Source organism: Scyliorhinus torazame, chromosome 3 (genome assembly GCF_047496885.1).
Source record: "Scyliorhinus torazame isolate Kashiwa2021f chromosome 3, sScyTor2.1, whole genome shotgun sequence".
NCBI lineage: Eukaryota > Metazoa > Chordata > Chondrichthyes > Carcharhiniformes > Scyliorhinidae > Scyliorhinus > Scyliorhinus torazame.
In genome coordinates this window covers 272705883-272731833 of record NC_092709.1, presented here as the reverse complement: position 1 = coordinate 272731833, position 25951 = coordinate 272705883, and positions in this window count along the sequence as shown.

The window sequence follows — 25951 nt, the reverse complement described above, 5'->3', positions numbered from 1 at the left end:
AAACAAAGGAACAACATTGGCTATTCTCCAGTCCTCCGGGACATCACCTGAAGACAGTGAGGATCCAAAGATTTCTGTCAAGGCCTCAGCAATTTCCTCTCTAGCCTCCTTCAGTATTCTGGGGTAGATCCCATCAGGCCCTGGGGACTTATCTACCTTAATATTTTTCAAGACGCCCAACAGCTCGTCTTTTTGGATCTCAATGTGACCCAGGCTATCTACACACCCTTCTCCAGACTCAACATCCACCAGTTCCTTCTCTTTGGTGAATACTGATGCAAAGTATTCATTTAGTACCTCGCCCATTTCCTCTGGCTCCACACAAAGATTCCCTTGCCTATCCTTCAGTGGGCCAACCCTTTCCCTGGTTAGCCTCTTCCTTTTTATGCAAGTGTAAAAAGCCTTGGGATTTTCCTTAACCCTATTTGTCAATGACTTTTCATGACCCCTTCTAGCCCTCCTGACTCCTTGCTTAAGTTCCTTCCTACTTTCCTTATATTCCACACAGGCTTCATCTGTTCCAGCCTTCTAGCCCTGACAAATGCCTCCTTTTTCTTTTTGACGAGGCCTACAATATCTCTCGTTATCCAAGTTTCCCAAAATTTGCCTTATTTATCCTTCTTCCAAACAGGAACTTGCCTGTCCTGAATTCCTTTCAACTGACATTTCAAAGCCTCCCACATGTCAGATGTTGATTTACCCTCAAACATCCACCCCCAATCTAGGTTCTTCAGTTCCCGCCTAATATTGTTATAATTAGCCTTCCCCCAATTTAGCACATTCACCCTAGGACCACTCTTATCCTTGTCCACCAGCACTTTAAAACTTACTGAATTGTGGTCACTGTTCCCGAAATGCTCCCTTCCTGAAACTTCTACCAGCTGGCCAGGCTCATTCCCCAATACCAGGTCCAGTACAGCCCGTTCCCTAGTTGGACTGTCTACGTATTGTTTTAAGAAGCCCTCCTGGATGCTCCTTATAAACTCTGCCCTGTCTAAGCCCCTAGCACTAAGTGAGTCCCAGTCAATATTGGCGAAGTTGAAGTCTCCCATCACAACAACCCTGTTATTTTTCCTCGTTTCCAAAATCTGTCTACTTATCCGCTCCTCTATCTCCCGCTGGCTGTTGGGAGGCCTGTAGTAAACCCCCAACATTGTGACTGCACCCTTCATATTCCTGATCTCTACCCATATATCCTTGCTGCCCTCTGAGATGTCCTCCCGTAGTACAGCGGTGATATTCTCCCTAACCAGTAGCGCAACTCCTCCACCCCTTTTACATCCCCCTCTAGCCCACCTGAAACATGTCAATCCTGGATCGTTTAGCTGCCAATCCTGTCCTTCCCTCAACCAGGTCCCTGCAACGGCAACAACATCATAGTTCCAACTACTAATCCAAGCTCTAAGTTCATCTGCCTTACCCGTCATACTTCTTGCATTAAAACATATGCACTTCAGGCCCCCAGATCCGCTGTTTTTCACAACATCTCCCTGTCTGCTCTTCCTCAGAGCCATAGTCACAGCCCTCCAATCAGAAAAGCACCCTTCCATTGCTACTCTCTGCCTTCTATGACCTAGCCAGTTCTGTATCCACCTTGCCAGCTCACCCCGGATCCCGTGTGACTTCACCTTTTGTACCAGTCTGTCATGAGGGCCCTTGTCAAACGCCTTAATGAAGGCCATATAGACAACATACACTGCCCTACCTGCATTAATCATCTTTGTGACCTCCTCGAAAAACTCTATCAAGTTAGTGAGACACGACATCCCCTTCACAAAATCGTGCTGCTTCTCGCTTATAATTCATGGGGTTTAGAGTCGATATTGAGGGCTCCCATAGCAATTCCCTCCCAATGTATACCATTGTGCTGCCACCTCTGCTGGGTCTGTCCTGCCGGTGAGACAGGACATACCCAGGAATAGTGGTAGTGGTGTCTGGGACATTGCCTGTAAGGTATTATTCTGTGAGTATGACTGTCAGATGCTGCTTAACTAGTCTGTGAGACAGCTCTCCCAACTTTGGCACAAGCCCCCAGAAGTAAGGAAGACTTGCAGGGTTGGCAGGGCTGGGTTTGCTGTTGTCATTTCCGGTGCCTGGATTGATGCCGGGTGGTCCATCCAGTTTCAGGTTCAGACAGGGCGCTGGAGGGATACAAGATAGCCAGGAGGGAACTGAAGAAAGGGATTAGGAGAGCTAAGAGAGGGCATGAACAATCTTTGGCGGGTCGGATCAAGGAAAACCCCAAGGCATTTTACACATATGTGAGAAATATGAGAATGACTAGAGCGAGGGTAGGTCCGATCAATGACAGTAGCGGGAGATTGTGTATTGAGTCTGAAGAGATAGGAGAGGTCTTGAACGAGTAGTTTTCTTCAGTATTGACAAATGAGAGGGGCCATATTGCTGGAGAGGGCAGTGTGAAACAGACTGGTAAGCTCGAGGAAATACTTGTTAGGAAGGAAGATGTGTTGGGCATTTTGAAAAATTTGATGATAGACAAGTCCCCCGGGCCTGTCGGGATATATCCAAGGATTCTATGGGAAGCAAGAGATGAAATTGCAGAGTTGTTGGCAATGATCTTTTCGTCCTCACTGTCAACAGGGGTGGTACCAGGGGATTGGAGAGTGGTGAATGTCGTGCCCCTGTTCAAAAAAGGGACTAGGGATAACCCTGGGAATTACAGGCCAGTTAGTCTTACTTCGGTGGTAGGCAAAGTAATGGAAAGGGTACTGAGGGATAGGATTTCTGAGCATCTGGAAAGACACTGCTTGATTAGGGATAGTCAGCACGGATTTGTGAGGGGTAGGTCTTGCCTTACAAGTCTTATTGAATTCTTTGAGGAGGTGACCAAGCATGTGGATGACGGTAAAGCAGTGGATGTAGTGTACATGGATTTTAGTAAGGCATTTGATAAGGTTCCTCATGGTAGGCTTATGCAGAAAGTAAGGAGGCATGGGATAGTGGGAAATTTGGCCAGTTGGATAATGAACTGGCTAACCGATAGAAGTCAGAGAGTGGTGGTGGATGGCAAATATTCAGCCTGGATCCCAGTTACCAGTGGCGTACCGCAGGGTTCAGTTCTGGGTCTTCTGCTGTTTGTGATTTTCATTAATGACTTGGATGAGGGAGTTGAAGTGTGGGTCAGTAAATTTGCAGATGATACAAAGATTGGTGGAGTTGTGGATAGTGAGGAGGGCTGTTGTCGGCTGCAAAGAGACATAGATAGGATGCAGAGCTGGGCTGCGAAGTGGCAGATGGAGTTTAACCCTGAAAAGTGTGAGGTTGTCCATTTTGGAAGGACAAATATGAATGCAGAATACAGGGTTAACGGTAGGGTTCTTGGCAATGTGGAGGAGCAGAGAGATCTTGGGGTCTATGTTCATACATCTTTGAAAGTTGCCACTCAAGTGGATAGAGTTGTGAAGAAGGCCTATGGTGTGCTCGCGTTCATTAACAGAGAGATTGAATTTAAGAGCAGTGAGGTGATGATGCAGCTGTACAAAACCTTGGTAAGGCCACATTTGGAGTACTGTGTACAGTTCTGGTCGTCTCATTTTAGGAAGGATTTGGAAGCTTTGGAAAAGGTGCAAAGGAGATTTACCAGGATGTTGCCTGGAATGGAGAGTACATCTTACGAGGAAAGTTTGAGGGTGCTAAGCCTTTTCTCATTAGAATGGAGAAGGATGAGGGATGGCTTGATAGAGGTTTATAAGATGATCAGGGGAATAGATAGAGTAGACAGTCAGAGACTTTTTCCCCGGGTGGAACAAACCATTACAAGGGGTCATAAATTTAAGGTGAATGGTGGAAGATATAGGGGGGATGTCAGAGGTAGGTTCTTTACCCAGAGAGTAGTGGGGGCATGGAATGCACTGCCTGTGGAAGTAGTTGAGTCGGAAACATTAGGGACCTTCAAGCAGCTATTGGATAGGTACATGGATTATGGTAGAATGATATAGTGTAGATTAATTTGTTCTTAAGGGCAGCACGGTAGCATTGTGGATAGCACAATTGCTTCACAGCTCCAGACTCCCAGGTTCGATTACGGCTTGGGTCACTGTCTGTGCGGAGTCTGCCCATCCTCCCTGTGTGAGCGTGGGTTTCCTCCAGGTGCTCCGGTTTCCTCCCACAGTCCAAAGATGTGCAGGTTAGGTGGATTGGCCATGATAAATTGCCCTTAGTGTCCAAAATTGCCCTTAGAGTTGGGTGGGGTTACTGGGTAATGAGGATAGGGTGGAGGTGTTGACCTTGGGTAGCGTGCTCTTTCCAAGAGCCGGTGCAGACTCGATGGGCCAAATGGCCTCCTTCTGCACTGTAAATTCTATGATTAGTCTAGGACAAAGGTTCGGCACAACATCGTGGGCTGAAGGGCCTGTTCTGTGCTGTATTGTTCTATGTTTCATTCCTTTTTCGTGTTTTCATAGCAGTTGAATACAATTGAGTGGCTTGCAAGGCCATTTCAGAGGGCATTTGAGAGTCAACCACATTGCTGTTGATCTGGAGTCACATGTAGGCCAGATCACCGAAGGATGGTCGATTTCCTTCATTAAAGGACATGAGTGAACCAGATTTTTTTTTTTAAATGACAATGGACAATGGTTTCATGGTCACCATTAGACTTTTAATTCCAGATATTTTATTGATATTTCATTGTCATGGTGGGATTCAAATCCGGGTCCTCAGATCATTATCCAGGGTCTCTGGATTACTCGTCCAGCACCAATACCACTATGCCACTGCCTCTCACAAGATGAAACACCCTTGCCACATCCACCCAGTCAAGGCCCTGCAGGATCATAAAGGTTGTAATTCAGTCACTTCTTACTCTTCTAAATTCCAGTGGTTCCAAACCGAATCTGGCCAACCATCCCTCATAAGATAACCATATGATTCTAGATGTAAATCTAGCTGCTGATTTGGTAATTCCCTATTTTGTGCTACCATTGAGGACCAATATGTAAATAGTCCAATTCTGGAACGGGCTGTGCTGGATCTGGTAATGGGGAAAGAGCCTGGCCAGGTGGTCAGAGTTTCAGTCGGGGAACATTTCAGGAATACTGACCATAATTCCGTCTATTTTAAGGTACTCATAGATAGGGATAAGAGTAGACCTCAGGTGAAGTTGCTAAATTAGGGAAAGGCTAATGACAACGATATTAGGCAGGAACTGAAGAATTTAGATTGTGGGTGGCTATGTGAGGGTAAATCAACATCTGACACGTGGGAGGCTTTCAAAAGTCAGTTGATTAGAATTCAGAACCAGCATGTTTCTGTGAGGATGAAGGATAAATATGACAATTTTGGGAACCTTAGCTAACGAGTGATCTTATGAGCCTAGTCAAAAGAAAAAAGAAGCATTCATAAGGTCTAAAAAGCTGAGAACATATGAAGCCCTTGAAAGGGCAACAAATGTCAAAAGCCTGAAGGCTCCATGTCTCAATGCGAGGAGCATTTGTAATAAGGTAGATGAATTAACTGCGCTGACAATCATTAATGGATATGATGTAATTGGTATCATGGAGACCTGGCGCCAGGGTGACCAAGGATGGGAACTCAACATTCAGGGATATTCAATATTCAGGAGAGATAGAATGAAAGGAAAGGGAAGTGGGGTAGTGTTGCTGGTTGAAGAGGAGAGTAATGCAATAGTAGGGAAGGACATTAGCCTGGACGATGTGGAATCTGTATGGGTGGAGCAGCGGAACACCAAAGGGCAAAAAGCGTTAGTGGGAGTTGTGTACAGTCCACCAAAGAGTAGTTGTGAGATTGGGGATAGCATCAAACAAGAAATTAGAGATGTATGCAGTAAAAATACGGCAGTTATGGGTGACTTCAATCTGCATATTGATTCGGCTAATCAAACTGGCAGCAATGCAATGGAGAAGGATTTCCTGGAATGTACAAGGGATGGTTTTCTTGACCATTATGTCAAGGAACCAACTTGAGAGTAGTCTGGGTATTGTGCAATGAGAGAGGATTGTGATGCGAGATTCTTGAGGGAAAAGTGACCATAATATGGTAGAATTCTTCATTGAGATGGAGAGTGACACAGTTAAGTCTGAAACTAGGGTCCTGAACTTAAAGAAAGCTAACTTTGATGGTATGAGATCTGCATTGGCTAGGATAAGCTGGCAAAGGATACTTAAGGGGTTGATGGTGGATAGCCAACGGCAGACATTTAAAGAACACATGGATGAACTTCAACAATTGTACATCCCTGTGTTGCGCAAGAGTAAGACAGGGAAGGTGGCTCAAACGTGGCTAAGAAAGGAAATCAGGAATAGCGTTAAGGCCAAAGAGGAGGCATATAAATTGGCCATAAAAAGCAGCAAGCCTGAGGACTGGGAACATTTTAAAATTCAAGAAAGGAGGACAAAGGGTTTAATTCAGAACGGGAAAATAGATTATGAGAGTAAGCTTGCAGAAAGCATAAGAAATTGACTGCTAAAGCTTCTATAGATATGTGAAGAGAAAAAGACTGGTGAAGACAAATGTAGGTCCATTACAGTTAGAATCAGGTGAATTCATAATAGGCAACAAAGAGATGGCAGACCAGTTGAACAATTACTTTGGATCTGTCTATAACCTTCCGGAAATACTAGGGGACAGAGGGTCCAGCATGAAGGAGGAACTGAAGGAACTCCTTATTTGTCAGGAAATTGTATTGGGGAAATTGATGGGATTAAAACCCTATAAGTCCCCAGGGCCTGATGGTCTGCATCCCAGAGTGCTTAAGGAAGTGGCCCTAGAAATAGTGGACACATTGGTGATCATTTTCCAACTTTCTATAGACTCTGGAAGAGTCCCAATGGATTGGAGGGTAGCTAATGTAACCCCACTTTTTAAAAAAGGAGCGAGAGAGAAAACTGGGAATTATAGACCGGTTACTCTGACACTGGTGGAAGGTCAAATTCTGGAATCAATTATTAAGGACAAAATAACTGAGCATTTGGAAAGTGCGGACACAATCGGTCCAAGTCAGCATGGATTCACTAAAGGGAAATCATGCTTGACAAATCTTATGGAATTCTTTGAGGATGTGACCAGTAGAGTGGACAAGGGTGAACCAGTGGATGTTGTGCACCTGGACTTTTGAAAGGCTTTTGACAAGGTCCCACACAGGAGATTAGTGAGCAAAATTAAAGCTTGTGATCTGGATCGAGAACTGGTTGGCAGACAGGCAGCAGAGAGTGGGAATAAATGGGGCCTTTTCAGAGTGGCAGGCAGTGACTAGTGGGGTTCAGGGCTGGGACCCCAGCTGTTCACAACATACATTAATGATTTGGATGAAGGAATTTCATGCAATATCTCCCAACTTTCAGATGACACTAAGTTGAGTGGAAGTGTGTGCTGTGAGGACGAAGCAAAGAGGCTGCAGGGTGACTTGGGCAGGGTGGCTGAATGGGCAAATACTTGCCAAATATAATGTGAGTAAATGTGAGGTTAGCTACTTTGGTGGCAAAAACAGGAAGGCAGATTATTATCTGGATGGGGAAGTGCAACGAGATCTGGGTGTCATGGTGGAACAGTCGCTGAAGGTTAGCATGCAGGTACAGCAGGTGGTGAGGAAAGCTCATGGCATACTGGCCTTCATAGCATGAGGATTTCAGTATAGGAGTAGGGATGTCTTGCTGCAGTTATACAGGGCCTTGGTGAGGCCACACCTTGAATATTTTGTGCAGTTTTGGCCTCCTAGTTTGAGGAGCATTCCTGCTATTGAGGGTGTCCAGCGAAGGTTCACCAGACTAATTCCCAGGATGGCAGGACAGACATATGAAGAAAGATTGGATCGACTGGGCTTGTACTCAATGGAATTTAGAAGAATGAGAGGGAATTTCATAGAAATGTATAAAATCCTGATGGCTAGATGCAAGAAGAATGTTCCCGATGTTGGCGACATCCAGAACTAGGGGTCACAGCCTAAGAATAAGGGGTAAGTTATTCAGGACTGAGAAGATGAAGAACTTCTTCTCTCAGAGAATTGTGAACTTGTGGAATTCTCTACCACAGAAAGTTGTTGGGGCCAGTTCATTAGATATATTCAAGGGGGAGCTGAACGTGGTCCTTGTGGCTAAAGGGATCAAGGGGTAAGGAGAGAAAGCAGGAGTGAGATACTGCATGATCAGCCATGATCATATTGAATGGTGATGCAGACTCAAAGGGCCGAATGATCTACAAGAATATGAAGAAAGTCAGAAGGAATTTAAGCAAGGAGTCAGGAAGGCTAAAAGAGGTAATTAAAAGTCCTAGAGAAACAGGATTAAGGAGACTACCAAGGCATTTTATACGTATATAAAGAATAAAAGGGAAGCCAGGGAAAGGGTTCGCCCACTCAAGGTCAGAGGAGAGGATCTATGTGTGACGCCTGAGGGACATGATTTACTCACATTTGGAACAAATGGACTTATTAGTGATTGGCGGCAGAGGTTTGTGAAGGGGAGGTGGTGTCTCACTAACATGATTGAGTTTTTTGAGTAAGTGACTAAGATGGTTGATGAAGGAAGGGCAGTGGGTGTTTTCTGCATGGACTTTGATAAGATCCCTCATGGCAGACTGCTACAAAAGGTGAAGTCACATGGGATCAGAGGTGAGCTAGCAAGATGGAGATAGAACTGGCTTGGTCATAGAAGACAGAGGGCAGCAGTGGAAGGGTGCTTTTCTGAATGGTCGGCTGTGACTCATGGTGTTCCGCAGAAATTCTGCAGCAGTCACTGGTTTAGCTCAGTGAGCTAACATCTGGTTTGTGTTGCAGAACAAGGCCAGCAGCGTGGGTTCAATTCCCGTACCAGCTTAACCGAACAGGCACCGGAATGTGGCGACTAGGGGCTTTTCACAGTAACTTCATACTTGTGACAATAAAAGGTTATTAGGGGCTGGTTTAATGGGCTAAACAGCTGGCTTGTAATGCAGAACAAGGCAGCAGCGCGGGTTCAATTCCCGTACCGGCCTCCCTGAACAGGTGCTGGAATATGGCGCCTAGGGGCTTTTCACAGTAACGTCACTGAAGCCTACTTATGACAATAAGCTATTATTATTAATATTATTATGAAATCAGTGCTAGGACCTTTATTGCTCATAGTATATATAAATGATTTAGAGGGAAATGTAGCTGGTCTGATAAGTAAGTTTGCGAATGACACAGAGATTGGTGGAGTTGCGGATTATGAAGAGGAATGTCAGAGGATACAGCAGGATATAGATCAGTCGAAGACTTGGCCAGAGAAATGCAAGATGGTGGTTAATCCGGACAAATGTGAGATAATGCATTTTGGAAGGCCTAATACAGGTGGGAATTATACAGCAGAATCCTTCGGAGTATTGACAGGCAGAGAGATCTGGGCTTACTGGTCCATAGGTCACTGAAAGTGACAACGCAGGTGGATAAGGTAGTCAAGAAGGAACACCGCATGCTTGCCTTCATTGGTCGGGGCATTGAATATAAAAATTAGCAAGTCATGCTGCAGCTATACAGAACCTTGGTTAGGCCACATTTGGAATTTTGCATATATTTCTGGTCATCAGACTACCAGAAGGATGCTTTGGAGAGGCTACAGAAGAGGCTTACCAGGATATTGCCTGGTCTGGAGGGTATTAGCTATGAAGAAAGGTTGGATAAACTTGAATTATTTTCACCGGAATGACAGAGGTTGAGAGGCGACCTGATAGAGGTTTACAAAATTATGAGGGGGATGGACAGAGTGGTAAGTCAGATGTTTTTTCCCATAGTAGAAAATCAATTACTATGGGACATAGGTTTAAGGTGCGAGTGCGAAAGTTTAGACATGTGCAAGACAGATAAGATAGCGACGTTTAAGAGGTATCTTGACGAATACATGAATAGGATGGGAATAGAGGGATACAAATCCCAGGAGTGCAGAAGGTTAAAGTTTAGACAGACATCATGATTGGTGCTGGCTTGGAGGGCTGAAGGGCCTGTTCCTGTGCTGTACTGTTATTTATTCAATTCCACCTCCGATGTCTTCATTAGCTGATGTGAGATCTGGTAGTTATCAATCATCTTCTTTCTTGATCCATGTTTGCAAAGGGTTAAGGTTACAGTGAAGAAAAAACCAAACACATTAATCCACAAAATTTCACATTGATAGTGATGAATTAATAAATTATCTGCAGAAGAGACTGGTAGCTGTGAAGCATCTGTAGCTAATTGAATTCTGGCTGACCACCGATTAGTTGACTCCAGAACGCTATCGCATACACAAAAAACCTGACAAGAAATTAATATTCAGGGTCATTTATAGTTTTTTTGCACAGCAGGGCAAACACTTGGTTTGTTCATTGGCAATCAGTTAATACTGATGGAAAATAGGCAAAACTTTTCCAGGTTAGGTCCCCAAATATGAACTGAGATTTAAAAAAAATTAAACAAGAACATTAGTCACGTAATTTTGGACTTGTATTGTTTATGAACATGGCTGTCAAAATAGATTCTAGTTTTATACCAAAGTAATATTCATGTAACTAAATTTGGACAAATGTCTCGTGGTTGTAAGTACATAAAATGTTTAATCATGTTGAGTTTCGGCAATTTAATGATCTCTTCATGTTCTCTTGATATGCTGAGCATCATGAAAAGGCTCCAGAAGTGGTTAATTTTTAAATGTACGCTCTCCCACAATATTTCCAGAAACAAGGACCAGGATTTTCATCTACAAGGTGGGCAATAGGAGTTGGAGGAATTCCTGGATCGACCCACACGTCTCAGGAGAAAGCACGCACCAAGGCACAATCTTCATTGCTCGGGTTGGTGGGTGAGAGGGTGATGGAGTGGGGAGGGTGGGAGGTGCCGTGGGAGGTTGCAGGCTGGAGTCAGCTAAAGGGGTTGCTGGATGCAGCGGCAGAATCTGGGTGCAGAGGTCCACCTTGGTGCTATGGGACTATGCCGCAATTACAATGAAAATGCAAAGAATATTCACCCCATACCTTGCAAACAATCCCCATCCTCCTTACGTGCCACCTCAAGGCAGCACGTTGGACAGTGGTTAGTACTGTGGCTTTACAGCGTCAGAGACCCTGGGTTTGATTCCCGGCTTGGGTCACTGTCTGTGCGGAGTCTGCACATTCTCCCCGTGTCTGTGTCGGTTTCCTCCGGATGTCTCGCACAAGTCCCCAAAAACATGCTTGTTGGGTGAATTTTACATTCTGACTTCTCCCTGAGTGTATCTGAATAGGCACCTGTGTGTGGTGACCATGGGATTTTCACAGTAACTTCATTGCAGTGTTAATGTAAGCCTACTTGTGACACTAATAAAGATTAATATTATTATGACCATCATCAATCCCTGTGGCATCTCCTGCCCCATATGCAAAGCTATGCCCTTTCACCCACCCCCTAGGGCCTCCCATGCCCTGAACTGCAACTTCCATGCTACATGGCCCACCCTACACTGTATAGAACTAATAAACACTCTAGTGTCAGTAGGATATCTCAACAAAAAGCTTTAAAAGAAGTAATTATTTCATAACTTTCTACTATGTTTAAATATTCAATTTGAGCTTGGCCTAGAGCCCAAGCAACAATTACTTTGTTGAAACAGCTGCACCCCAGAGAAAACACTGTTTGATTGACAGCTCAGGCTTCCTGATCTTTGCTGCCATTTTCACAAGATTAAATGGTTTCAAGGGAATGTGGATTTTGTTATTGATAATTTAAAGGATCTGGATAATTGACACCTTTATTGCCTTGTAAGTCACTTTCTTTAAACATATGAGGAAGTTATGAATGAATTACTATTTTAAAGCTTTTTTAAAAAATACTACTTTCACTGTAGGATTCATTGATACTATTAAGCGTATCGTGGATCAATGGGCAAAGAAGAGTCATACATTTGCATTGGAGGCATGAATGGCCATAGTGGATGGGTTGAAGGCTGAATTTGACAAAGGGGGCATGAGGTGCCATCGGCAGTAGGTGGAAGGGCAGAACTTGGCAAAGGAGCCTGAGGGGCGATAGGAGATGGGTGGAAGAGCAGATCTTGGCATAACAGGCATAAGGAGGATATTTTAAATTTACCTTTTAAAAGGTTCCTTCATTTGGACTAAGGTTCAACTCCTCTTGGGCTATGAAGTACAACTCTTTAAAGACCTGGGCCAACTCCATGAAGATTGCAGAAGGGTAGGTCATATATTCATTTGCAATGGAGACAGCCAGGCTACGAGATCCGGATGCAGACTTTTGATAGAAACCAGCCTTTAAATGCATCCCAGAATATCAGACAACCTGGGAGTGGGGTCAGGAATCATGGAATTGGAACACTCCCTCCTTTATAAAGGGCTCCCAATTCAGCCTTATTGAGCGAAAAGTGAGTGCATTGTTCCCACATCACCTCATTTGCCCAGCTGAGTTTTATCTTTCATGTCAAACACTAAGTTCCTTTCAATAATTCCCTGTAAATCGCAAGTCCATTAAGACATGAATGCTATTATTGTATCAAGGATGTGTTTCTAGCTCTAGAAAAAATAAACAATAAGAATCATTCAGTTGGGAGGAAATACTTCTCTAGTTATGAATCTGCCTCCCAAAGTTCCACACTGTTGCATCACAACATTTTGATTGATTGATTGATTGATAATTATTGTCACATGTACCGAAGTACAGTGAAAAATATTTTTCTGCAGCCAAGGGAATATACACAGTACGTACATAGTAGACAAAAGAATAATTGATAGAGTACATTGACAAATGGTACTTCAACAAATAGTGATTGGTTACAGTGCGGAACAAGGCCCAAACAAGCAATACATGAGCAAGAGCAGCAAAGGGCGTCGTGAATAGTGTTCTTACAGGGAACAGATCAGTCCGAGGGAGAGCCGTTGAGGAGTCTTGTAGCTGTGGGGAAGAAGCTGTTCCTATGTCTGGATGTGTGAACCTTCAGAGTTCTGCATCTTCTGCCTGATGGAAGGGTCTGGAAGAAGGCAAATCCTGGGTGTGAGGGCTCTATAACAATGCTGTCTGTCTTCCTGAGGAAGCGGGAGGTATAGACAGAATCAATGTGAAGGTGGCAAGCTTGTGTGATGCTTTGGGCTGAGTTCACCACACTTTGCAGTTTCTTGCAAACTTGGGCCAAGCAGTTGCCATACCAAGCTGTGATGCAGCCGAATAGGATGCTCTCTATGGCACATCTGTAGAAGTTTGTGAGAGTTGAAGCAGACATGTTGATTTTCTTTAGCTTCCGTAGGAAGTTGTTGGGTTTTCTTGACTGTTGCATCAACGTGAGAATCCGACTGAGCTCTTGGCACAATTTAATATTTACTCGACTTCTTCCTGCCTCCTCAAACAGTGAAATCAAAATTCATCATGAAGGGTTGGATTTCAGATCTGTTCAAATCAAGTGGTTTTGAGCAGATTAAAATCAGGCCCATAACAGACCTCTAATTCCTCAGGATATAAAAAAGCTATTTAGGTGTGTAGAATGTCAGTATTGCTGAAAAAGAAATTTTGCTGAAGCTTTTCATCTTGCAATTATCATGGCAAACTCAAAACTACCAATGTCAAGGTATGAGAACAGAGCACTAATTAGTTGACAAGTGGACTCAGATAGCGGTATTGCCATGGAGAATACACCAGTTCATGGTAACTGATAGTGAACTGCCGAGCCTTTTCTCAATCTATTGCCTTTCCGATAATAAACTACCTTCCTGCTTTTGCTGCCAAAGTGGATGACTTCACATTTATCCACATTATACTGCATCTGCCGTGCATTTGCCAACTCACTCAGCTTGTCCAAATCATACTGAAACATCTCTGCATCCTCCTGACAGCTCTCCCTCCCACCCAGATTTGAGGAAGGGGGACATGTCATCAAAGACTCTGGCTGAGCAGGGAGAACCACACAGCATATCTGCAGGATCATGGTGCACCTGGAATCGCAGGGGCATGGGGGAGGACACCTGATCCACGTCGCCATTAAGGTGACGGCTGCCCTGAACTGTTACACTATGGGGTCCTTCCAGTGAGGACCGAGTGGGGACCTGTGTGGGATCTCACAGATATCGGTGCACAGATGCATTTGTGCTGTCATGGAGATAAAAGAACAAAAAACAAGGAACAATACAGCAGAGGAACAGGACCTTCGGCCCTCCAAGCCTGTACTGGTCATGATACCACCCTTGTGTTATGGACCAGGGTTTAGAGCACCCCAAAGTGTATCATGGAGTTCACCTGACCCACGACTTTTAATCAATTGTGGTATGGGGAGCACATGTCCCACTGTACAGGTATGGTAGAGCAGAAATGGAAAAGTATTTTTTGAAGCAAAACAATGTTTATTCTATGAACTCAAGTTAACCTTTTTAAAACAAACAGTGACCATCTTAGCAACCATTATTGTAAATACAACACCCAAAGAATACAAAACTAAGGAATCCTTTAAGCTTTCCTTTTAACATCCATCCGACTTAAAACACCTTTTACCAGAAGCACATCAGGTTAAAGTCACTATTGTTATTAGTTTTAAATCACCAGGATCGATTTACAGTCTTTAGATTACAGAGAGAGATTAATACACCTTCTGGCTGTAACTGCAGCTATCCAGCTCTGAAACGAAACGAAAACACACCCTGCAGCAAACAGCCTAAAATGAAAGTACAAAGATGACAGATAGCCCAGCTCCACCCACTCTCTGACATCACCGCAGTAATAAACACCCATTTCTTAAAGGTACTCTCACTACAGATACTCATACACAAACCCATTTATAAACACCCATTTCTTAAAGGTGCTCTCACATGACACCTCCCCCCAAAATAAAAAATAAACCATCAACTTCAAGATGGTTTCATTTTTCACCTTTTCACTATCCTTTAAGAAATGCACACAGTGAATATACTTTATCGTTTCAAAAAACAACACACACAAACAGGAATAATAATATAGTCCATTTTTCTTTCTTTCTCCAACTGAAATCCTTCTTGATTGACAGTCTCTTTGAACAAGAAGGTCTCTGCACAATCCGTCCATTTCTCTGCGACGCGGCATTTCTCTTTAAAGTCAGATACTTTAGTTCAATCTGATTACAGAGTCCATTGCAATTCTCCAACACAGGAGCATTGGTTATCACAGCTTTCAGGCAGTCTAATGCCTGTTGAAAGTTCGCTATCCATTGAAATTTTCGACTTTTCTTCAGCAAGTCCATCAGTGGAGCAATCACGCTATAAACCTTTTGCACAAATGGTCGATCAAATCCACCCATGCCAAGAAATCGCTTTATTTCCTTTGGCTCGAGGGTATTGAAAACTCCTCAATAACTGTTGGTTTCGTATCCCGTGTGACCATTCAACCCTGTCCAATTCTATGGCCAAAGAAAGTGACTTGGGCTTTTCCAAATTCACTTTTGGCTAGGTTTATCACCAAACCCGCCTCCTGAAGTCGATCGAATAACTCCATCAGATGTTTCAAATGTTCTGTCCATGTCTGGCTGAAAATTACCAGATCGTCGATGTATGAAAAATGAAATGAAATGAAAATGAAAATGAAATGAAAATGAAATACCGCACAATTGGGTAATCCTGAAACAACTTTGTTAGTTAATCGTTGAAATGTGGCTGGGATGTTTTTCATGCCAAATGGCATAACTTTGAATTGGTATATTACATCTGGAGTCACAAAAGCTGAAATCTCCTTCACCCTTTCGGATAAAGGTACTTGCCAGTAACCTTTAAGTAAATCCAGTTTGGAAATAAAAGCTGATTGTCCCACTTTCTTAATGCAATCCTCCAATCTCGGGATCGGATAAGAGTCCATTCTTGTAACTGCATTATAGTCCACACACAACCATTGGGTACCGTCTAGTTTAGGCACCATCACTATGGGTGAGCTCCATTGGCTGCAACCCACTTCAATTATGCCATTTGTAAGCATACTCTCAATCTCTTTGTTAACCTGTGCCAATTTTAAAGGGTTAAGTCTGTATGGATGTTGTTTGATTGGAACAGCATTTCCCACAGCTACATCATGAATAGCCATTTTAGTACTTCCCAATTTATCTCCACAAATATGCCCATGTGATATCAATAACTCTTTCAGGCCAGCCCACTTTCCCTCTGGAAGGTAACTCAAAACTTTATCCTAATTTTTAAGAACATCCTCGTTTTCCAATTTTATTTGCGGTATGTCAAATTCACAGTCATCTGAATTTGGTTCGTCACTTTGAGTTAGAATCATTTTTTCTCTCCTTTGCTTTCAAAGTACCTTTTAAGCACATTCACATGACACACTCGGTGAGTCTTCCTTCTATCTGGTGTTTTTACCACATAATTAACCTCACTTAATTTCCTTTCAATCTGATACGGTCCACAAAACCTTGCTTTTAAAGGTTCACCTACCACTGGTAACAATACTAAAACTTTATCTCCACTGGCAAAACTATGAACTTTGGATTTCTTGTCCGCTACCAGTTTCATCACATTTTGTGCAACTTTTAAATGTTGTCTAGCCAATTCACCTGCTCTATTTAATCGTTCCCTAAAATTTGACACATAATCCAATAATGTAATTTCCGATTTCTCACTCATCAATTTAAGTGGTCCTCTTACCGCATGATCAAAAATTAGTTTAAAAGGACTGAATTTAGTTGATTCATTAGGTGCATCCCTAATTGCAAACAGTACAAATGGAATTCCTTTATCCCAATCCTCTGGATAAGCTTGACACTAAGCCCTCAACATTGTCTTTAATGTCTGATGCCACCTTTCTAACGCTCCCTGTGATTCTGGATGGTACGCAGTTGATTTAAATTGTTTTATTCCTAATCTAGCCATAACTTCTTTGAATAACCTTGAGGTAAAATTTGATCCTTGATCCGATTGTATTTCTGTGGGTAGTCCATATCTAGTAAAGAATTCAAGTAACTTCTCCACAATCATTTTAGCTGTAATATTACGTTCTGGAATTACCTCTGGAAACCTAGTAGACACATCCATTGTCGTCATAAGATTTTGATTCTCACTTTTTGTTTTAGGAAGCAGTCGCCCGCAATCAATTAGGACCCGTGTAAAAGGTTCCTCAAATGCTGGAATGTGTATTAAGGGTGCTGGTTTTATCACTGCTTGAGGTTTCCGTATCACTTGACATGTGTGACATGATTGACAAAATGTAACTACATCTTTATATAGTCCAGGCCAATAAAAATGTTTTTGTATTTTAGCTTAAGTTTTCCTTATTCCCAAATTACCTCCCACTGGTATCTCATGTGCAACTTCTTTCTATACCCGACCGGCAATACTAATTGATGAACTTCTGCCCACTTTTCATCTGGCTGCATATGTAAAGGAGGTCTCCATTTTCTCATCAAGGCACCACTTTTACGGTAATAACACTCTCATATACACGCAGATTCCTCTTCCGTGTATGCTTTCTGATACATCCGTTTTATTTCTATATCCTTTTGTTGTAACTCTTTTCTGAATTTCTTGAACTAAAAATATCCGCTTCATCCTCCACCTGTTCTTGTTCTTTTTCAACCACCTGATCAAAAATCGTTTCTGATAATTGCACTTCAACTTCATCTTCACTCTTTGATTTCTCTCTTGTCGTAATCTGTGACTTTGCGACCTTGCTACTACACAACCCGGAAAAATCACAGAATGTTCGTCCTTCAACACTTCAGTTGCCTGATTTTCCACTGGCTTATCAACCACAGTAGGCATCACTCCCACCTGTGATTCAGCTATATCATTACCCAAGATAAACTGTATTCCTGGACAAGATAGTTTCTCTATTACTTGGACATCCTGATCCATGGCTCGCCCCCAAGGCCTCCACTGCGTATGCTGCCCATGCGGTATTAGCCTGTGTGGCACGCATGTTCAGCATCACCTCCTGCTCCTGCACATGCTTACACTCCTTTAACTGCACCTGCAAGGATTGGATGGTTGCTGACAGATCCTCATGTTGTCCCTGGCTTTGTGTATGCATCTGTATTATCGATGGGTTTCGCCCTTTCCAGAAGCCCGAGACCCATCTGGACGGCAGCTCGTCTCTGGGGTCGGGCCACCTTCCGACCGTCTGCCTCCTCGGGGGTTCGTACCCCCACCTGATGCACTGCTGCATGAGTGTGGCGCACACCAGATGGTGCCCCAGGAGCCTCTTCACTAAAGTGCCCAACTGAGGTGAGTGTATTTGGGATGGAGGAGGGTATTGGAGACAACTGTGATGAAAAGCCAGTGTCTTAGGCTGGCATTTAGGTAGTGTGTGAGTGGTATGGGTGAGGCAGGGTGGTGTGAAGCTGGTGTGGGTGAGGTGGGGTGCTGTGGGGGTGAGAGTGAGTGGGTGGTGTGGGGGTGTTGTGGCGGTGGTGTAAGGAGCTGGGGCGGGGTTGGTGTGGACATGGTCTGGGGGTGCTCTGGGGGTGGTGTGGGGTTGGTATGGAGGAGTTGGGGGTGGGGTGCAGGTGGTGGTGTGGGGTCGTGTGACACATGCCATAGGGAAACCACAACTCAGCAGGGGCTCACTTGGATGCCCGATGCCGGCCTCTGCCTCAGCACCTGCCCTATCACTGATCCCACTGACTAGGTCCAATGCCAGCCACTCTGGATGGTGAGAGGCCGCAGGTCTGGAGGTCTCCCTCTGGTCTTCTCTCTCTGCTGGTGGGGGAGCATAAAATGCACAGTGTTAGGCAGTCGGACGTGTGCAGCACAGGGGTGGAAAGCTGGTGGCCTTTGTGGCCCGGGCACCTGGCCATGGCGGGCAGTATGGGTGCTAACATGTGGTGTAGGGTGGGATACATGCACACTGCCAATGTGTGGGGATCGATCACTCGACGGAGGGGAGTGGGGTTACGGCTGTGTGGGATGGGAGTTGATGCCAAGGGCACAGTGCTGCCTACTCACACTGGCTTATGCGCACGCCGCTGACAGGCCATTGTAAACCCATCAGCTGCATGGGTGTGCTCCACCACAACCAGTGCCATCTTGTTGGCTGGGATGAGTGTGAGTGGGCATTGTAAATGTGTATATGCGGCTGCAGCTTGTCAGCTTCCCGAGTGTTAATCACGGACCCAGTGAATCACGCACGTTTTTCATTGGAATTGATTGTGTTCCACGTGGCACCGGTGCTAGGCCCACCCACAGTCGCTGAATCGGTCCAGGTTCGGCGCCAGTTTTGCTGCCGTGAAAGTCCACGAATCCTGCCCTGGCATCAACACTTAGTCTCAGGAACGGAGAATCCAGCTCAAAGTCTATGAAATGGAGAATCTTTGAGTAACAGCATGCAGATGCAACGCTATAATTACTTGCATGCACTTTCAGCTCCCTAAAGAGTAGGTAAGGCCATGGTTGGGGAAATTCCAGTCATGACATTAGTTGAGCTCGACTAAATTCTGATCTTTAAGCCCCAGTGAATCTGTACAGTCTGTGGTGTTGTGGCCTTTTTTGGGAGCAGATGTAATATCTGCAGGTTGTCATCATAGTAAGTAATGTTAATGAAAGATTACAGCAATTTTTGTAACCATAATGGGGAAATATCAATCAGTAGCAGCTTGCATAATCTTTGGACACTTGGACAGTGAATCCTAGTTAAGTGAATATTTCTATTATACATTTTATAAATTCTATCAACATTCTAATTTAGTCTTGATGAATGTTTGTGATATCAGTAATCATTACATCAGCTCAGGGAATTTTAACCTGCCCATCATTGCTGAGACAGAGCTCAACACTGACCCTGATTTTACAGGGGTGAACAAGTATGTATGAGGTCATGGGTGATGCGTTAAGTAAGTTGGTTCAACGTTGACTGCAACTGGATGCAGTGAAACTAGAAACAGGCTTCTGACACAGGAGATGGTCCAACACTGTTTTATTGAACTTCCTGATTGCTGTACATAGTCTGCGGTGGGTTGACACTCTATCAGTCTAACTGATAACCTCCTACTGGCTTGACCAGACTAACTCTCTACCTCATGGTGATAGTGCTCACTGGCTTGTGCACTCTTACTATCTCAGTAGCTGTGTCCTGTAGAGAGAGGGAGAGTCTTAATGCGCTGTGTGCTTTATAGTGGTGGTGTCCTGTCTGGTGATTTGTTGTTATGTGTCGTGTGTGTTCATTGGTTATCCTGTGTGACAATCACTGCCTGTTGCATCTCATTATATACATGAGTGGATATTATGACAATGGGTCCCATCCCTGGCATCTCCAACCAATATATTAGTTACCAAAAGAGAAAATACAGGAAAATCTCAACAGGTCTGGCAGCATCTGTAGGGAGAGAAAAGAGCTAACGTTTCAAGTCCAGATGACCCCTTGTCAAAGCTAAAAGACATCGAAAGTGGGAGATATTTCTACCGTAGGGTTGGAGAATGAAAGTTGAGTCGTAGTCACAGAAACCAAGGGAAAAGAGTGCCAAAGACAGTCCCCAGAGAGAACAAAAGGTGTGAAAGGCCAGACAGCAGAGAAACTAAGATCAGAGGGTAAACTGTGACAGATGCAGGGGGAGGAGGGATATGGGTGGGAGAGAGGGGAAGGGGGAAGCAAAGGGGAGAAAAGGTAAGGAAAGGGGGGATAAGATAGGGGAGGAAATACATATAAAGAAAGACAAAATAGAAATAAATGGTCAAAGACCATTAAAATGAAATGGAATGAAAACAAAAGGGTCGTGGTCGGGTAGAGCTAATCATCTAAAGTTGTTGAATTCGATGTTGAGACCAGTAGCGTGCCTAACCGGAAGATGAGATGCTGTTCCTCCAGTTTGTGTTGAGCTTCACTGGAACATTGCAGCAGGTCAAGGACAGACATGTGGGCATGGGAGCAGGGTCTTGTGTTAAAATGATAAGCAACGGGAAGGTCAGGGTCCTGAAAGTGCACAGACCCAAGGTGCTCAGCAAAGTGATCACCCAGTCGGCGTTTTGTCTCTCCGACATAGAGACCACATTGGGAGCAGCGAATGCAGTAGACTAAATTGGAAGAGATGCAAGTGAAACACTACTTAACCTGGTATGAATGTTTTGGGCCTGGGATGTTAAGGATGGAGGAGGTAAAGGGGCAGGTGTTACACCTTCTGCGATGATGTGGAGATGCTGGCGTTGGACTGGGGTGAGCACCTAAAACTTCTTACCTTCTGCGATTGCATGGGAAGGTGCCATGGGCGATGGGAGAGGTGTTCAGTATGGTGGAGGAGTGGGCTAGATTATCTCGGAGGGAACGGTCTCTGCAGAATGCTGACAGAGGGACTGAAGGGAAGATGTGTTTGGTGGTGGTATCACGCTGAAGTTGGCGTAAATGGCGGAGGATTATGCTTTGCATATGGAGGCTGGTAGGGTGAAATGTGAGAACGAGGGGAACTCTGTTCTTATTCTGAAGGGAGGGAAGGGGGCAAGGGTAGTTGCACGGGAGGTGGACCGCACGCTATTGAGGGCCCTGTCAACAACTGTAGATGGGAAATCACGGTTGAGGAAAGAGGAACACATTTTCGAAGCACCACTTTGAAAGTGGCATCATCGGAACAAACGCAATGGAGGCGAAGGAGCTGAGATAAAGGGATGGAATCCTTACAGGGTGTAGGGTGCGAAGAGCTGTAGTCCAGATAGCTGTGGGAGTCAGTGGGCTTGTAATGGATATTAGTAGATAGTCTATTGCCCGAAATGAAGACGGAAAGGTCAAGGAAGGGAAGGGAAGTGCCTGAGATGAACCAGGTAAAAGTGATGGAGGGGTCGAAACTGGAAGCGATGTTGATGAATTTTTCCAGGTCCGGATGAGAGCCTGAAGCAGCACCAAAATAGTCAGTGATATTCTGGTAAAGGGGTTGTGGCTGGGGACCCGGGTAGGCCTGGAACAAGAAATGTTCCACATACCTCATAAAAAGGCCAGCATAGCTAGGACCCATGCGGATATCCATTGCTACACCTTTGATTTGGAGAAAGTAGGATGAGTTAAAGGAGAAGTTGTTGAGAGATAGAACGAGTTCAGCCAGGCAGAGGAGAGCAGTGGTGGATGGGAATTGTCCGCTCCCCTTTTCGAGAAAGAAGTGACAAGTTCTCAGGCCATCCTGGTGTGAGATGGGAGGTGGAGAAAGATTGCACATCCATGGTGAATAGAATGCGGTTAGGGCCCGCGAACTGGAAGCTGTAAATATGACACAGGGCATCAGAGGAATCGCGGATGTAGGTGGGGAGGGAATGGACCAGAGGAGTGAGGATGGAGTCAAAATAAGAGTTAACTGGTTCGGTGGGGCAGGAGCATGCTGACACAATGGGCCTGCCGGGACAGTCCTTTTTGTGGATTTTGTGAAGTTAGGTAAAAGCAGGTTGTCCGGGGTTGGGAGACTATGCGTTTGGAAGCCGTAGGGGCAAGGCATCCGGAGGAAATGAGGTCACTAACAGCGACAGTAGTTTCTCTGCTGTCTGGCCTTTCACACCTTTTGTTCTCTCTGGGAACTGCCATTAGCACTCTTCTCCCTTGGTTTCTGGGGCTATTAGCACTCCTTTCCGGAGGAAATAAAGTCGCTAACTGTGTTGGAGATAATGGTTGATGTTCAGTGGTCTGGTCATGGTCCAGAGGGAGGCAGGAGGAAGTATCTGAGAGTTGGCGCTCAGCCTCTGCAAGGTAGAGGTCAGTACGCCAGATGACAATAGTACCCCCTTTGTCAGTCCATCCCCTCCCCACCTATATCCGGGATTCCTCTGAGGCCGACTTTTTCATTGTAAAACTACACATTTCCTCCGGACATAGCCTCAACATCGTAGAATCCAGCCCAGAGTGTTTCCGTGGCGAGAGAAACACAAGCAGACAAAGTATTTTCCTGGTGAGAAAAGAGACAAATAAATATATACCAAATAATAAAACAGACCGTCCAGCTTCGGGTGGAGTTTGCACTTTCTCCCTGTGTTTCCTTCGGGTGCTCCAGTTTCCTCCAACGTCCAAAGATGCGAATGTTAGGTGAATTGGCCATGATCAATTGCCCCTTAGTGTCCAAAAGATTAGGTTAGGTGGGGTTACTGGGTTAAGGGTATAGGGTGGGGGCCTGACCCCAGGTCAAATAACCTTTCAGTCAGACTTGATGGGCTGAATGGCCTTCTTATGCACTGTAGTGATTCGATTTAAAGTAGATTCTATTTAAAATTAGCTTGATAATGTCTGCCTCCAGTGGAGCATATGGTAGTCTTATTCAGTGGAATAGACAGCAGTTAAAACTGGCAGTGGCCTCTTTAAGGACCGAAATGGCCTAACGCTTGCGCCAGCACTGCATGCTGATCCTTTAGGCCTTCAATAAATATGTTTTTCATGGTGGAGCGTCAGAAGTCCATTTAGCATCTGAAAGAATGATGCAGCACAGCAACATTTCTAGGTCCAGTCCTCTATTTATGAAATTTCTGAATACTCATTCATTGTAGATACAAGATTAATGAGCAGGCCACATGCGCAGACTGCAAGGAACAGTGAAAAAGCTCATGAGTATATTCAGCTTTGCATTGATATGGTTATTATGGCAATTCCAACATTAGTAATTTGGCCACATTTTCATTCTAGTGAAACTTGAAGGCTGTGTCAAAATTTATAAAATGCACCCCTATGTGTGGAGTCCGATGGGAGCATAAAAACAAAGATTGCCTTATTTCATGTCAGTTTTTTTTAGGCGAGTTAGAGACATTCCATGAACAACCATTATCTGACACTGTATCAATTACCTGTGTCATTCTATATACACACATATCCTTTAACTTTATTGGTAAACTGATTAGCTGATTTTTAACAGTAGCTTGTTTTAAATGGTTGACATGCTGTGTGATTGACTCACTTGATTATAGTGACAGTTTGGCTCAGTAGATTACTGTGCTACATGAGTAAAAGTGTTATGGGTTGAAATCCTATTCTAGGATTTGAGTGTATAATCTAGGCTGTTACTTTAGTGATTGGTTAGCTCAGATGGCTGGACAGCTGGTTTATGATGCGGAGCACCATCAACAACACAAGTTCAATTCCCTGTACTGGCTGAGTTTATTCATGAATGCCCCACCTTCTCAAATTTGCCCCTCACCTGAAAAGTGAATCACCACGTCAGTACTCACAGAAAAAGGGGACAACCGCCTATGGCATTGAGCAGTTTTCAGTACCGATGGAGAAATAAACTGTGCTGCTTTAAAAAATGTGCTGCTTTACACTAACCTTTGAAATGATTGGCAATAGTCACAGAAGACCCACATGTCCATTGCCAATAATTAAGAAAAAACAACACATTGACTGGCAAGGAATATTTCATAGAATTTACAGTGCAGAAGGAGGCCATTCGGCCCATCGAGTCTGCATTGGCTCTTGGAAAGAGCACCCTACCCAAACCCAATAACCCCACTCAACCAACACTAAGGGCAATTTTGGACACTAAGGGCAATTTAGCATGGCCAATCCACCTATTTAGCAACCTTAGCTGAAATAAAATGGAATATATCTTTAATTATATACAGCTTAATATGCAAGATGAACAATAATCCAAAATTAGCAAGAGTAATGACTTAGCATGACTGTAAATGAATCAAGAAAGTAATCCAATGCAAAACAAGAGTGGTATGGATCTGGATACAGTTACTGCTGAGATTCAGAGAGATTAAATAATTAGATACTAGCCAGGGAAGCCATGAAATAATAGATACCACAAAGGCATGTGTGAGGATTTCAGGAGCAAATGGGTTCAGCTAGAACAATATGATGGAATTGGAAGGAGATGGTCATGTGCTGGGCACCAAAAACATGCCTTTAATCTGGGAAGTGTTTAATTTGAATGAAAAACAGTTCATTCAGGATGAGATGTCAATGGGCGGCACGGTGGCGCAGTTGTTAGCACTGCTGCCTCATGGTGCCGAGGACCCGGGTTCAGTCCCAGCCCTGGGTCACTGCCCGTGTGGAGTTTGCACGTGGGTCTCACCCCCTCAACCCAAAGATGTGCAGGCTAGATGGATTGGCCTCGCTAAATTGCCCCCTAATTGGAAGAAAAATGAATTGGGTACTTTAAATTTAAAAAGGATGAGATGCCAAATAAACAGGCAGACCACAGAGGCTATGGAGAGTGGAGAGCTATAACTAGCTGTTATCACTAAGCCATTAAATCATAGCTTTGTCTGAAATGGCCAAGGGGAAACATGTAAATGAAGAATAGGAGAGCAGCAAGGATTAAATATAGGGGACTCAGGAGGTAACAGGGTGAGAACTTTTGTACTTTTCTTTGTTCTTTAAGATTGTAGTTTAGTCGGGCAGCATGATCGGCACAGGCTTGGAGGGCCGAAGGGCCTGGTCCTGTGCTGTACTTTTCTTTGTTCTTTGTTCTTTGTCTTTGTTCTTAAGAGAAGACATTGCTGGAGAGCATTTATTAACAATTGGATGTAAAAGAATATAACCAAGCAAGGACATTCTCACGGAGCTGGACTTTGGAGCAGAAGTGGAGGAGGGTGATAGCATAGTCAACCATATCAAAAGCTGCAGAGAGATTGAGAAGGATAAGGAGGGATAGTGCAACAGAAGCAACTGAATGAATGCTTGTCACTTAACTGACAAAGAAGTAGTTGGTAACCTTGCACTTGTAGTTTGAGTTGAAAACAATGGAAAAGAGTAAAAGTAAACAGTTTATAATAGAGAAAAGTAGCTGGGGCTAACTTTCCATTCCATGAATAATTCTTGTTCAGCTGCATTTTGGCAGTGGAGACCTCTTGAGCAGCCTCTTGAACCTGAGGGAGAAAAGATGGGGGTCAGATGTGAACACCAAACAAGATGGGAAATAGTACAAAAGTTTTACCTGGAGACACATACCAAAAGTGAAGAGGAGCGATTAAATGAGCAGATCAACAGCTGCAGAAGCGTATTGCCTAACAGTAGGTGGGACAGGTACAGAAAGTCTAAATTATTTGTAATTTACAGGCACACATGAACACACAAAATAGGAGCAGGAGTAGACTACATTGAGCCTGCTCTGCCATTCTGAAAAATCATGGTTGGTCTTGTCCTTCAACTCCA